Here is a 16,737-nt window from a genome sequence, read left to right as displayed (position 1 = left end):
ACCCCATCCAAATCGAAGACAGCCAAACCCAATTATCCCCTCTCCAATTCACCTCAGCCCAATCCAATCACCTTAATCCAATCCACCCTGCTCCAGTCCACCCCACTCCACTCCATTCCACTCCATTCCACCCCACTGCAGTCCACCTCACTCCCCTCCAATCCACCCAACCCTACTCCAATCCACCCGCCCCAATACAATCCACCTTAGCCCATTACAATGCAATCCACTCCATTCTAATCCACCCATCCCATCCCCCACTGCAATCAATCCCACTCCACTTTAGCCCAATCCACCACACTTCACTCCAATCCACCCTACTCTACCCCAATCCACCCCACCCCAGTTCAGTCCACCCCACTCAATCCAATACCTCTAGTCCACCACACTCCAATCCAACCCTCTCCAGTCCAATCCACCCCACTTCAATCCAATCCACCCCACTCCAATCCAATCCACCCCCTCCAGTCCAGTCAAATCCACCCCACCACTCCGCTCTAATTCACCCAACTCTAATCCAGTCCACCCCAAACCAATTTAATCCACTCCACCCCATTTAAATACACCCCACTCCAATCCACCCGCCCAATTCACTCACTTTAATCCACCCCACTCCCCTCAAACCAACCTACTCTATCCCAATTCAATCCACCCCAATCTACTCCAATGCAATCCACCCCGCTACCTAAATCCACTCAAACCCACTCCACCCTATTCCAACCCACAGCCCTCCACAACACTCTACTCTACACCACTCCACTTTACGACGCTGCACTCAACGACACTCTGTCACTGAATAACTGAAATCTACTTCCCTCTACTCAACTCTACAACACTCTACTCCCCCTCCTCCACTCTACGACACTCTACTCCAACAAATCCAGTCTACGACTCTCAACTCACCTCAGCACACTCCCCGCCACTCTCCTCTACGCCACTAACTTATAGCCATGCTGAACAGCAGCCACACTGGTTTATAACATGGCAAAAACACACTGCCAAAGCAATAGATCTTGTATAGGTGCAACCTATTGGCTTTCCCAGTGCTTGTTTGACTAGGGACTATTATTCCTTGAACTACTGCTCACCCGAGGTTCCTGTAACTCACTGGGCTACTCTTATGTTAGCTATGAGGGCACTCAGATTGCCATTGTCCACCTCCATCTGAGATCATTCAACACTACCAACATGGTGACTTAGGTACTGCCATGGGGAGGAAGCTGGCTGGAGCATCACCCGCACTTCATTGCATTCTATGGCCACAGGCTTGGCTGGTGCTTCTAGCAGGGTAATTGGGTGATAGCTGGCATTGAGGGATCAAGTCCAGTCTTTCTCGGTAAGGAGATTACCATAACCTGCTGGGGCAGATCCAGAGAACAGCATTCTCAGCAAGGCCAGCTTGAAGCAAATGAAGACATTTAACAGGCAGAGGGTCGGAAGGCTCCCCTGGCCTGCTCTCTGTGTCAGCTGCTGTAGAGTCGGGGGATCTAGACCCTGGACAGATGACCTTGCTGAGAGGTGACGTCAGAGGGGGAAAATAAGCGAATGTATCTGTAAGAGCAGAAGCCTGAATTGTCCCAATTACATGGCCAAAGAATGGGTACTGTTCATTACCGGATGACTGAGGAAAAAATAGCTTATTTTTAACAATGTTAGTAGAGGACAGTTTATTAATATTATTGAATAAATATTTGTGTTTATTCTCGGCCATTAATATTCTCTCTAAGTAGGAGCAGTGTTATGCTTCTTTGAAAGATGGTTTATATTTTTTGAGGAGGGCTTTTATAAACTGTTTTAAGAGAAACATTGTTGGAGCATCTGCAGACATGCTCTGCTCGTTTCCCATCCTCATTACAATTCTCTGTCCACAAATCGAATTTGGATATTTAGATAGTCTTAGTTACATAGATTTCTCTTAACTAGACCTGGTTTGGACCCTGATCTTCTTCCTTTCTCTGATCTGTGCTGTTGTGTAATGTGAGTGACACACACACCCCACGCACACTTTCCTTAAGAGCTAGAGTTTGCTGCTTTGACCACGTTAGCAAAGGTGAGTCAAAAGATAGCTTATGTGAAAGGGTTCCCCTTTCCAGACCGGACTGTGGGGTGTAGTCCAGTTCACAACTGTCTGACAGATAAAATGAAGGCTGGCTCTCGGTTCACGCGAGAATCTGCAATTTTATAATGATTTGGTTACTATGTCAATCAAATGAAGGCGTGGCTTCTGGTAACAACGGGAGACACCCAACCAATACACGTCAGTTCGTTTTGATGGACACATATTATCTGCAGAACATCTGTTTAGACTGTCAGTGACGTAAGGTGGACTGAATTATTGCCCTTTTTATTAACTCTAAAAATGTTTTAGATGTAGAAATTCACATTTATTGTATTGCATTTCTAGGATAACAAACCATGCATGCATGTTTTATTTCTAGGGCGAGCATGCACCCACGAGGAGGTCTCTTGGTCCTTCTAATTGATATTGAATATTTTTTGTTGCCCAAAAGAATGGTACTCATTTTATCGACCTTGGAAGGATGAAGGCTGAGCACATCCATCAGGATTTGGATGTGTGACCATCAAGCGAAACGGAAACCCCTTGACCAGATGCATCAGTGTACTGACCTACCCAGCCCAACCCTATGTGTTTCTCTACCACTCATTTATGCCCCGCCCCACCCTGATCACATGCCTCCCACTGGCTGCTCACCCCATCTCACATCTGAACTGCATCATATTTTGGGCTAACAGGGGGGAGTGCAAGGCTTACCATATCTTTAACAGGCTACCCTGGAACACCCTCAGACTTCGATGGAACCTTTGTGCTGCATAAGGAAGAGGTGTGTGAGGTACCAGCTGCACAACAGCACTATGTGTGTTAAGCAACTGCAGTTTTTGTTGCCATTCCAGTGCCTGCTAAGTAGAGCAGGAAGGAAAATGGAGAATAACATGGGTTGCACCAGGGACATCCTAAGAATTTTGGGGGCCTGGGCCAAAGGTATTTTGGGGGGTCCTGTTTGGACAGCTTTACATTTATGATCCAATTTCAGCTCCTTGATGCCACCTTGGCCAGATCACTGCTAGTGCACAGACACACTGGTCCATATTCTAAATGTGTTTATATCTAATATTCAGATATAGTGATGCATTTTTTCAATATAGTAACACAGCAGCAGCTCACTAATATTACTGCAAACAATCTCTGTGACACCCTCCCATTTCTCACATGTGAGGTTCTGTTTTGATCTAAAAGAAACTGTTTTTATGGATGTTGCATGAAACTTAAACACAATATTTCTCTGCAAAATGTCTGTAATACACTGTCACACATCACCCACATTATAAATAAACTAGCAGCCCATCCCGACGTTGACCGGGTATGAAATAGAATGTGTGCAATGTGTGTAATAGGCAAGGGAAATTTATTTTAAAATCTCGCTGTAGACAACATTTTTATAATGAAGTGTCACAATAGTTAGGCATGTGTGTGCAGATACTGTGTGTACCTCGGAGTAAGAAGTATTAGATGATGTCTCTAGTGTGTATGTACTCCACTTCCGTAGGTAAGCGTGTGTGAAAGTGCATTCAGTTGTAAATTTCGTGTCCCCGCAGGCACGCTGAATCGCGTCATCCCCCGCTTGAGGTCCGGCTCCAGTTTTGTTTGATGTTGTGCTTGTGATGTAAAGTCGTTGATGCAGAGAGTTGAGTGGGAGAGTTGAGCGGGTGACAACGCGCGCTGGAGACGCTGCGTGTGTGAGAAAGTGCAGTCAGTTCAAAGGTTAGTGTCCCAGCAGGCGCGCTTAGTCGCGTCATCCGCCGCCTGAGCCCGGCTCCAGCCCTGGTTGATGTTGTGAGCCTGGTGTCAATTCGTTTATGTAGAGAGTTGAGTGTGTGACAGCGCACAGGATACTGTGTAGTTATTGTCCCCGCAGGCACGATCAGTCGTGTCTGCCCCTGCCTAAGCCCCGGTAATTGCCGCGCCCGTTGGCCATGCCCCTTACTCCCGCGCAATTGCCGCACCCATTGGCCTTGGCCACGCCCCCGGCCCAACTCGCACATTTGTTTTCCACACGCCCTCAAGGCACGTTTTTTTTTTAGGGGATGTGCCGCGCTATTGTTGCCGGTTGTCGCGCCCATTGGCCACACCCCTTGGTGCAGCGCAATTGCAATTGCCGTGCCCATTGGCCTTGTTCACGCCCCCAGCACAACGCATACGTTTAAGGAACGCTTTTTTTTGTCGTCATGCCGCGCCCCGCCCACGCCCACAAGAGACTACTTTGCTGGTAAGGTTCTTTTACCTTTCAAATGTATTTGGTGGGCGTCTGCATAGCCTATGTCCTTCTGCTGCAACTGCCCTTTCCAACTCTGTATTGGGTGTTGTGATTGGTGCTGTGGTTACTGAGATTACCCGCCTCAAAGGTTTGGGCTCTCTCTTTATATCAGTTTAAGAATTATGTACGGTCATTAGGACAAGACTCAACAGAACAGAGCTGGCTCTATCACGCCCCCTCTTAACGCTGGGACCCTGGGCCAGAGCCCACTTTGTCCATGCATTAAAATGTCTCTGTGATGCACCCCTCCTCAGGCCACTGTGTTTGTTATTCTATTAACAGCCCTCTGATGTCTTATACAAGGAGGTGCGTGCATGTGGCGGGGAGCTCCATTGCACCGGTCACTTTTTTGCACCTTGCTGTATATGAGCATAGGTACATGATGTGCTTCTCATTTCTGTTACCAGGTAAAGCATCATAAATGTGCGCTAACGTATAACATGATACCACACCTTAACAGACTTTGAAAGAGAATGGGCAGCACCTTTGCTGCGCATTATGCATTTACATGACTCAGTGACAACGAAAGACAAATGCAACTGTGTAAAGCAACTCAGTTCACTATGCCCTCGAATACATGATCTATGAGTGCACACGTGTACCCTTGTTGGGCAGCTTTTAAAAGCCTGGCTTAGTAGTACAATGCAGTGCAGCTGTAACTTTACTCTCAGAATGTTTCTCTCAGGTTTCCTACAGATTCTGCAGCCAGTTGCAATGGCCGGTTTGTGATGTAACAAAAGTACAGGTATTGTTGTTCAGACCTGGGAGTCCTAGTACTTTAACAAGCCAGGAAAGGATCATTTAGATCATCTCTTACAAATACCAACTCTGGTGCACCCCAAGGCTTGATGCTGTCACCAAACTCTTTAACACCCGCGCCAGACATCAAGTTCTTCAATCAAACCTTCTAGAACAATGCCGATGGCACTCAAATCACATTGAAGCTGGAAAATTTGACAGCCCTTGATTCCTCACGACTACACCATTGCTTTGAGCTATCAGCCACTGGATGCTAAAACCCACCTAAAACTTAACTCTTCGAAAACACAGATCATAACCGGTGGAGAATGGAAGAACTACGGGCCATTTTAGCAAGAAACTGCGAAAAATATCGCAGAGCGCGCTGAGCGCGAATATTTTCATCACCAGGTATCGCTGGAATATATCGCCACGCTAACGGTTTATTAGCAACAAATAGCACTATGGCGATATATATTCCAGCGATAGCGGAAGGGAAGGGCCAACATGGCGACAAAACCAGCGATGTTGCATGGGGAAGGGGGAAAACCTTGCTGAAACGACTATGTGGTCGTATCAGCATAATCCACCCCCATGTCAGGTATGGTGAAGTCAGGAAATAGCAGGTGTTAAAAAACCGGCGATGACCCCGGTTAGCGCGACTTTTCACGTCGCTAACCGGGGCCAGGACCTCCTTGCTAATAGGCGGTAGGCCTGTTAGCGGCTGTTTACCAGGTCTGTTGGTCGGGAACGCCTATGTCATTAGCGCTGAATATCTCTGACATGCAAAGCGGCACCCAAAACGGCCGCTATCGCCAGAAAGCTGTTTCTAATGCCTGTTAGCGACAGCTTGCTGATAGGGCGATAGAATTAACTCCGCTTCAGCGACAAAAAGTGCCGCTAAAGCGGCAATAAGGCCCTTGGTAATATGCCCCTACTAGCCTACAATCATGCAGCTGCAGAAACCCGGCCCGCCACATGCTGGTTTTATGATATCCTGTGTAGTTGTTTCAGATGTATGGAGAAACATGTTTGCTCTGTGATAATAAATGCTTTTAGTTAGAAGTGTCTATTCTTAGTGTAGTGTGTGTGTGATGTTGTGAATAACACAATAGGTATGTTTCTATTACCACAAAACCCCTAATCCCATTGCAGGAATTCTGCGTAACCCAAAAGCAATAACTCTACAAAGCATTGTGTGGCCTTCTGTGGGGCTACATTAACCTGTCTTTCAGATTTACTGCTGGTGTATTGAATGAGTTCTCCCGTGTCACACATGGGTGGGAAAGCAAACTTAGTAGAACTATGCCAGAGTTGTAGTTTACGCCACAACATCTCAAGTAGACTACACAAATGGGCTCTCCGGTGGGGCCCACTCTTCCTACTGTAATCACTGGAAGCTATCCAGAATGCTGTAAGACAACTCCTCCACTTCTGAATGTGTGTCCACATTACACCACCTCTCCGTAGACTACCCATGTCCAGATCTTCCACCTTTAAAGCACTCTGTGTTGTTCCAGGGCTCAACCTTCATCCAAGTAAAACTATAAAAAATATACACACACAAGAACCCTATGTGCTTGTTCAGCATCACAGCTGACTGTCCCTCCATCGGTGAAGCAACTTCCCAGTGTAAGCTCCTTCCTCTGTCAGTCAGTGAAATTATGGAACTCTGGGGCATATTATCAAGACAGGCGATAAAATTATCGCCGCTTTATCGGCAGAAAACTGCCAATAAAGCGGCGATAATGGGCTTGATAATATGCTCCATGGAATTCCAATCGAAGCCCATGTTAGATGTCTTCACATTCTAAATAATTTTATCGCCTGTCTTGATAATATGCCCGTATCTCCTCAAAAAAACAACTAACCTTCAATGTCATCAGGAATCCACAAACGCAGCTGATGAAGGATTGCACCAACTAATAGAAACTGAGGTGTGTGCTGGCCAGAAGTAGGGATATCATAGATGTCTCTATGATACCTACCCTACAACTCGAACCAGATCGCCTATATGTATGCTAGACATGCACTATCCCCATCTCTAATTAAACTTTGCTCCACTCCATGCATAGCTGCAGCTACACATTCACAGCAACACAGGACATGTCCCGGCATATCATGGAAGGCACCATAACACTTCCTATGGAGACCACACTCACATTCTTACACCGTTCCACCCAAACGCAATGCTCAAGCATCTTGTCACACTCTTTCATTACTGTATGCAGAAACATATGAAAATATTACTCACCTGGAAATGAACAGTTATTATTAAAGTGCAACTTTGTGCACTTGGGGTTCCATCAGGGCACCATGGTGGCTGGCAGGAACAGAAACAGGTCAGCTAAGCTATGGTTACTGGAAAAGTCAATGGTGACAAGCCTGACAGGATTGATTTGTGATGTACCTCCAGGGTCTTGTCACTGAGACACAGACGTGCTCTGGAATGGACTGGGAATTCACAAACCTTGGAAAATGTTTTCAGACCCCTCAGATTGAATTCAACAAACATGGCAAGAGAGGCCAACATTCTACAGGGGGAAATTGAGGGGTAAGGGTCTCTCACAAAGATAAAGAAGATTTTTGAAACATATAGACAAAGTGCATTTTCCAGGACAGGCTTTTGAACAAACTGTGAAAAATCAATGCACAGTACAGGCAGTTCCATAAAGCACACACCATAAACAGTCATACATGCATTGAACAATTAGTTTAATGAGCCAGGTGCTTGATCTCGTATGAATTGAGTGCAAACTCCGCAATTCACCTTCACACACATCCCTTGCAGTCACTGGAGCATTGACATCAAACTAAATGCAAGAGAGACAAGTTAAGAAAGTTATTTGCACGTTTTAAACGCTATGGTTCCCCTTCATCCTCCGCACCAAAAAAAATAATAATATTACATTATTCTGAGACTGAAATATGGAAACATCAATGGTCTTTAAGTTATCTAAATATAATCTCATTTGCTTGAATAGTGAATCCATCTACCAGCAATCTACCTGTCTATGCCACTGTGATGGTTGCTCTGGGCCTCTCAGGACATCTTCATGCTGAGACTGCTTGCTGGGGAGGTCCCCTGGTCCTCTCCCACCCACAGCACACATTTGACATGCACAGTGATTACTTTCTAAAAAGGCAAGTGGAAGTCACTGACATCTTTCCTTGGAGGCCCTTGCCAGTTTCAACCACTGGTGCTGCCCACACCCACTGCTGGTGCCACCTGCAGGCTGCATGTACAAAACCCAAGGCTTGACTGCAGCAAGCAAAGTGAGCGAGCCCACCTTCTTCAAGCAGGGTTTGCAGGGTTCTCCCCTCCCTGTTGTGAAAAAGAATGAAACAAACAGGGTCCTATTGTGCTGGTTTTAACCTGATTTTAATTTAAATTTGCTAAAAAGCTAAAGTAGTGAAAGTCTGCCATGTCAGTGAAGCATGGGCATAGTTTGGTCAGTAAGAGTGCCCCCCTTGGGGGTGGGGGCAGTGAGCTTTTCTGACAATCAAGCTAGCATTTCATGTTAACTATTATATGAGAAGCGGCGCACAGGGGGCTTAAGGGACAATCGAAAGGGAAAGGAGTGCGGATTGTAAGGGGTCCTTAAAACACAGTGGGCCGCATGTATTAAGCATTTTTGCAGTCAGAAACGGCCTAGCGGCCAGTTTCTGACTGCAAACATGCTTTTACATATGTATGAAACATACATTGTGATTCAGTAACATGTTACCAAACTGCAATTTGTGTTTGCGATTCGGTATTTGGAAGGGGAGTATTTAGGGTATCCCTTCCAAATACCGAGTCTGAAAGGGTTGTATGAATGTTTTGCGATTGAATTATGGTCACAAAACATTCGTATTTTACTGATTCCTTGAAGGAGGTGGTAACCCATTCACAAATGAGACGGAGTCCCAAGGGGGCTCCTTAATCTTTGATGATAGAAGATAAATATTTTTCTAAGAGCAGGCAGTGCTTCCACGGGACCACTGCCCACTCTTAAAAAACGCAACTGCAAAGTTTCCTTTTTCTTTTGAATGCAGCTCTTTTCCATTTAAAGAAACAGGCTGCATTTAAAATAAAAGACTGCTTTATTTTAAAGCAATCACTGACATGATAGTCTGCTGACCTCAGCAGCCCACCATCCCTGTGATGACGTAGATTCCTAATGGGTCGCAAATTGCGACCTACCTCATTAATATGCATGAGGTAGGAATATTTGCGACCCACTAGGAATCGATAATGAAACTCAAAAGAGTATCATACATTAGGAATAGCGATTACCTAATTGTGATTTGGAGAAAATCGCAATTAGGTATTCGCTACTTGAAATAATGATATATGTGGCCCAATACTTTCAATAATACCCATGTTTTAAGACCTTCAAAAAAAAAGAGTGTGTGTATATTTTTATCTGAGTGAGTATTTAAAAATCCCAGGTAAAATTCGACTGACACTTTACCATACCAGATTGAAAGCTCCTGCTCCCAACTATTTACTAAATAATACATTTATTAGAGTGGTGTAACACCCCAAACTCCCCCCCCCCCGAAGCTACACCCCTGCTGTGAAGGTCAGTTAGGTGCTTTCTGTGACTATGAGAATAGCAATGAATGAGGCCGGTTTTGTGCCTGTGGGAGCGTTTTTGTCACTGAGGGCCGGTTTTGCAGCAGTGCTGCAATATCGATCTCCTGTAACAAAAGCAGGGCCGGTCGAGCAGAAATCTGCCAGGGCTGGTTGCAGTTCCCAGTCCGGCCCTGGCGGTGAGTGGCAGCCGTCGTCTATATCAGTGTAAAGTGGACAGTTGGAGTCAAGGCACATCCTTCTTTGAGAGGCACTAGATGCTGAAATGGCTGACACCAGATTGGCATAGGCTAACTTACTTGTAAGCCCCTAGTATATGGTACCATGCTGATGGGAGGCTGTGAGTTACCTTTGAAGCATATGGCTGTCATTCAGTAGCTGCTGCTCCCTTGGTGAATTAGCACTTATTTGAGGTGGTCAGTCACTGGCAGAGGATCAGTGGGTGGCTGAGTGCAAGTGAATGGCTGTGGTATGCAGCAGATGTCAGGCAAAGCCTGTAAAAGGCATTCAGTAACCGTGAGAGTGGTTAGGGTTAGTCAGCGTGAGTAACTTAGAAAAGCAGTTTGAACAGATGCAATCAATTCTTATGTAGACTTATCAGCATCTAGCATCGACAATGCCATTAAAGGCACTAAGAAGTGTCAATATCCAAGCATATGTTGCCTCTGTGATGCAGTGCCTGCCTGTCAGTGCCTGTGGCAGGTGCTCTGCAGCAGGCAGTGCCTGTGTAACTCAGTGGCTGTGAGAGGAGGTGAGTTGGAGTTGTTAAAGTCAGTGCTGTCATGCAGCCATGGTCAGTCAGCACCTGTGAGCAGCAGTTCGGGGCTGTAAGAGTCAGCCAGTTTGGTCCATGGTATAAGAAACAGTCACAGGCTTTGCAAGCCAGTGAGACCTTTAAGGGGTTGTGAGAAAGGATGTTAGTAAGACTCAATGCGCTGCAGCTGACCGCCAGCAGCCGTGAAGGCAGTCAGTGTGTGCAAGTGTACCGGTGGATGTGAAGGCAATGTTTGGCTGCCTCTGGCTGAGAAAACAATGCAGTGCCTATGGGCCTTATGTATCAACACATTTTCCCATAGACACAGAATGGGAAAAACCCTTTGATACATCTGGCCCTATGTGAGGTAGTGAGCTTTTGTCAGCGTATGTGAGCGTCAGTGCATATGACACATTCATCAAAAAACACCACTGGGTTAAGGCTCCCAACAGTAAGGCCAAGACTTGAACAAGATAAAGAACTTACCAAATGCCAATACTACTTCCTTGTTTGAACTTTTTCTTCTGTGTAATCCTATTGAAAGTGCAACAACATGGACTACAGACTCCTTTTTCTGTCAGAAATAAATCTGATTTTTGTATTTAATTTTTCAAAACATATCAAAATTTAATCATTACTACTTATTCTAATCTTACATTCACCTACCTATTATTCTCATTCACCTTTTCACCATTTATTCATATCCCATCTATCCACACTCTTAACTTCCATTCATGCGCTGCACATCACCCATACACCCTATATTTTTTATTGAACCTTTTTAGTCCCTATCTCTAGACTTAACCATAGTCAACACTATACAAATTCTAATATTTACAATGCTTCAAACTTTATTTAAAAATCTTATGGCTTTATACACAAAAAGTCTGCGCATTTCAAACTCTTGCCCTTTCTAGAGTTCTCTTCAGGACCACGCAGCTTATCTTTACCTCGCTAGAGTCAGTCGATTCGATTCAAAAATCTTTATTCGGATTGCAAGAAAATCCATAAAAGCACAGTTTAAAATACAATTCAACATATTTAAATTACAGTTACACTAGATGCAATAAATGTTTATAAAGTGCATATTAGTACAATTACAGATTCACATATTTCCATTATCTAAAGTGCAAAGGAGGTCAATAATCATGAGGAGTACAAATAGAGTGAGTCAAAACTAGAAGCCAGTGCTTGACCATTGGTGTTCCATATTTCAGCCTGCTTCTCTCAAAGATATCAGAATGTGAATGTCAGGCGTCTAAAGAATTTGCGCCGGAGTGATACTGCCCGTGGGGGGAAGGGGGTAGACCAGGCCTCAATTCTGAGTGATGCATTATAATGATGAAATGCAAAAATTCATGTGAAAAATTATCCACCTGCTGTTCTGCTTAAGTAAACAGACAGCCGGCATTTTCCAATTGTAGAAGGCAAGCATTTTTCCTAATTTTATCGCGCGCCAGGCGAGAGAATCCTCGAGAAAAGTACAACAAGCCAGATGGGGCAGTGCTTAATTTGTAAAAAATATAAGTGCCAGGACCCTCGTCAGGGAGCCACTGGCACTGCAGCTTGCACCGCCCACTACCGCTGCCAGCTCTGCCTATGACCGTACCTACTCAACTATTTACCATCACACTGTTACAAGAATATTCTCGGGCCCTTAAGCTATAAAAATGGGTAGGAGCTGCAGGTGTTAGTCATTTTTAATAAATATTGAATTGACCCCTTAGCCGCAGCGCGAATTTCACCGCAGAGCAGGGGGGGGGGGAATGAGCGCGGAGCTGCCATGCACGTGACTGGACCACGCCGTCATGAGTCACGGGTGGCGTGTGCTCATTAATTCGCCCGTACAGGCGGGGAATTAATGCCATGTGGGCGGAGCGGCAGCCGCATGACGGACCCACACCGTCATGAGCACACGCCGCCCGTGGCTCATGAATGCGTGGTTCCGTCATGAGCAGGCAAGGGGTTAGTAAGCAAATACAACGGTTGTTGTGCTAATCTGTAAATTAAACAGACAGTGCCATCATGTGGCAGACTGTCACAAGTGCTGGTGTTGGCAGTTAAATGCCGGTGCCGAGACCCGAAAACCTCCGGCTCAAAATAAGCACTGAGATGGGGCCATGACACCGCACGTTCCCCTGTTAGCTCCGCCACTGACCCAACAAGTAGTTTTCTCTCTTTTTCCTTCCTCAGTCAAAGTGTTAACTTGTAGAGTCCCTTAGTGCTCAATGTTATCTCCCCTTTGTTTCAATCTTTACATGACTCCTTTAGCAAATCTGATCTAGTCCTTTGACTTTAGTCTCTGAGGTCCAAACCATGTAAATGTAAATGTAAATGTGTGTATACTTGTAAAGCGCACTGTCGCCCCATCTCGGGGCATCCTGGCGCTGTATACCGCTGTGTAACGCTTCCTGGCTTTCCCTGTGAGATGTCCCCTCCAGGGCACCCCCAAGGTGAAGCCAGGCATCCCAGCGCTGTTGGGGCCGTAGTGGAGATTAAGCAAGCTATTGCCCAGAGTTGCAGAGTGGGACCCTTCATTAGAGTAGGCACCGAGGCGAGAATTATCGAGTCCGCGGACATTGAGCCCAAGACCATGCCAGTTTCATGCGTGAAGAATCTCAGTGGTAAATATCACTCAGCGCTCTCTATTCTTAATCAAGTAAACTCTGTGAAAAATTACTCAACATAACACCGTGGGCAGCTGGGGCCAAAATTATGGTTCACTGTCAGAATATCAAACACAGACCTATTGTGCCACAGATATATTGTGTCAAAACTATCGATCACAAAAGTATTATTTTCCTATACATATAAAGTTAAGTACAAAAATATTTAAAAAGTATTGTTTTACACTAATATCAAAAATATATATAAAAAAATTGTTTTTAATGTATATATTGTTAAAAATAGTAAATAACTACTATAATGTAAATTAAATGTTTAAATACGGTTTAAAATATATATAAATATGTACTTATTTAAACAAACACATACATATATATGTATCTGTGTATGTTTATGTACACATATATATTGTAAAACTATAATTTAAAAAAACTCATATTAATTTATATTATGATTTTCTAATAGTTTTTAAAATGTAATATAACAAGTAGACATATATATGTATGTGTATGAAATTAAATGAATCAGAGATTGGTAGAGAGTGAAACAGTAACCCGAGGGTGTCAAGGCGCTTGCTCATCAAAAAACAGGGTTTAAGCTAGGTGGTTCGAAAGCGCCTTAAAGACTGAACAGCCATGTCTTCAGTTCTTTCCTAAAAGCCAACAGATGTGTTTCTTGTTTCAGCCTTCTTGGAAGATAACGCCATAACTTGGTCGTGCCAACCAGGAAACTTCTTCCCCCTAGGAGCATGTCTTTACCCTGGGGACAATCGAATAATGTGCGAAGGATGAACAGAGACGACGGACTGGAACATATGGTATCAGATTCCGTTTCTGAAAACCGGGTCCTGTGTCCTGTGTGGCCTTAAAGACAATGCATTGAGCCTTAAATTCAATTTGTCTCTTTACTGGCAGCCAATGAAGATCTTTAAGCATCCTTGAAACAGATTTGTGTCTTGGGATGTTCAACAAGAGCCGAGCCGCAGCGTTTTGCACTACCTGTAGTTTAGTCAGGCATTTTTTCCGAAGATTGGTGAAGAGCCCATTACAATAATCAGCTCTTGACAGAACGTGTATATGCATAAATACACATACATACACACACACAATAAATTAAAAAATATAACAAATTAACTGGATTTTGTTTTAAAAAATTCCCAATTTAATTACACATAAAAAGTAAAAAACAATAGGAAAAATCACATTTTAGAAAAAAATCGTATATAATACTATATATAAAAAATATAAATTTAAATGCATAAAAACATAGATTATAATTTTAAACAATATTAACAACACTATAAAATTCCAGTCAGTGCAACAGTAGGGAAAGTGTTAGGGGCATATTATCAAGAGGGGGCGATAAAATTATCGCCGCTTTAGCGTCCGTTTTTGGCCGAAAAACGGCGGCGGCGTTCAGCGATAATTTTCGCCTGCGTCCTAATTTTAGGACTCCCAAATGCCTTCAATGAATACCGAAAGTCTTAAAGTTAGGATTTTTCTCAGTTTAGAAGTAGTAAAGTTAGGACTCCTAACTTTAGGACTCCTAAATGTATGTTAGTTCTGTGAATCGGGCACTTTGACTATAATAAAGTTAAAAAATAACAAAAGTAGAAAAAGTTATGCATTAATAATTATTAAAAGTAAGTTATAGAATTCGTTATAATTTACTTTTATTTTAATAAAAATAAAGTTGTATTCATTTATCAATTCAAAACGATTGTTGTCAGGAGGAACATGGCGGCCGCCAGCTGAACGGCCGCAGTCGCCTTCCCCTTCCCTGGAGCTAGAGCCGCGTAAAGGGGGAGTTTGTAAGCACTAATGGGAGAATGAAACCTCCGAGAAGTTGTTGTTGTTGACCGAATTACCCCATGCCCTCCCCCAGCCCCCCCCCTCCAACACGGCATTCACGGCACTCACGGTAACCGAGGTCTTCAGCCATAGAAAATGCCTCCTGTTTCATGGCTTCTCGAAGCGGCTTGCGGAGCAAATCTGGACGACGGCGTATGCGCGAGCAGGAGCCGGCGTTGGCTGTGGGAGGAGGCAGCTCTGACTCAGAAGAGGCGAGACTTTGCTCTGCTCGCTTTCCGGGTCAGCGGTGGAAGAGCAAGCGGCAGCATCCACAGAGCAGAGGTGGCGGCTGGTGCAGTAGCAGGAAAAATAACAAGAAAACCAAGTAACATTTTTCTTTGGCAGCAGAGCGGTGGGGGGAGACTCAATCAAAGCCCCAAGTTCAGTGAGGGGGAGAACAGTAAGATATCTAAGCCCCCTAGGGAACAAAACCTTCCACAAATTGTTGCTGCATTATCCAATATCCCAAAAAGGTGTATGGATATTGGGGGCACACGTGACAAGGGGGTTAGCAAAGAGGTATGTTCAGGGGGGTTTAGTGGTATAGTGGATACACAGCCTCCAGCCAAAGTCAACAGATATGCACTAAGAGCGAGGGCTGTATTTGACACTACTAAGGGAAAGCCTGTGTTCCCTCCTCGTACCTCACCCCCCATCACTGAAGTAAGGGAACAAGTAAGAAGGGGCAGAGCAGCTAAGCTGAACACCTCAGAGGAATACTTGAGTGTAAAAAATATCAAAAGTAAGGGAAAAAGCAAAAGTAGGGGTGGTAAAGCAGTAGAGGCTAGTATTAAAGGTACCCCCTCACTCAAAACCTATTACAAGGTAATGTCTACCACCACGACCACTACCACTCCCACCTTTTGTGCCCCTCCCCCAATAGATCAACCAGCTCAGCCAGCTCAGCTTGGCCAGTCTTTAGAGCACATACAGCCTGCCCCGGCCGCCTTGGCTGAAAACAACAAAGGGTCATTAGTCGGCGGAGCTGCTCCGGCCGCCTTGGCTGAAAACAACAAAGGGTCATTAGTCGGCAGAGCTGCAGAATCTATATGTGCAGATACACCCGTAGTCCCAGTTGAAGCAGAGGCAGTGATACACCCAGACATCTGCCTGGTTAACAGATATTCGGTGTTGGAGGCTAGTGGATCGGATGTTACTCAACATGACTCCACGGCAAAAGCCAGAAGTATTGATACAACAGATATACCGCAAACAGGACAGGCATATCATCCTGCCACTTCTGCTTCTTCTGCCGTCTTTAATAACACTGGCGCAGAGCTCAGCATCGAGAAGCCCGATAAGCCCGATAAGCCTGCTACAACCGCAGGGAGTTTGGCTGACATATTATTAGCCATGAAGGATGAGATTGCCAGCAGGTTCACGGTATCAGAAACCAACCAGGCTGAGATGTCCAATAGATTTTCTATATCTGAAGCTAATCAAGCAGCAATCAAGGCCTCCTGTGACGAGCTAGCCAAGAGGGTGGATGAGGTCACCCTTAGAACCGAGGCAATTGAGTCAGAAATTCCCAAAGTAAAGGAATCCCTGCGTGCAACTGAGGTGGAGGTTACAAAGCTATCCGCCCAGAATAAAGAACTAAAGGAGGATATCGAGCGTCTGGAAAATTACTCTCGCCGAAACAATTTAAGAATTCTGAATGTGCCGGAAGCCATGGAAGGGGGAGACATTAAGGGTTTCGTTATATCCTTATTGATGGGGACAGTTTTAAAAGGTGCCTCAGAGGAGGACTTGCTACACGATATACAGAGGGTGCATAGGGACCCTTATAGGAGAAATCTTACAAGACAAAAACCTAGAAAGATTTTGGTGAACTTTTTAACCTACTCCATAAAGGAA

This window comes from Lissotriton helveticus, chromosome 6, assembly GCF_964261635.1.
Source record: "Lissotriton helveticus chromosome 6, aLisHel1.1, whole genome shotgun sequence".
NCBI lineage: Eukaryota > Metazoa > Chordata > Amphibia > Caudata > Salamandridae > Lissotriton > Lissotriton helveticus.
The sequence above is the reverse complement of the archived record's forward strand: the minus strand, read 5'-3'. Positions refer to the sequence as shown.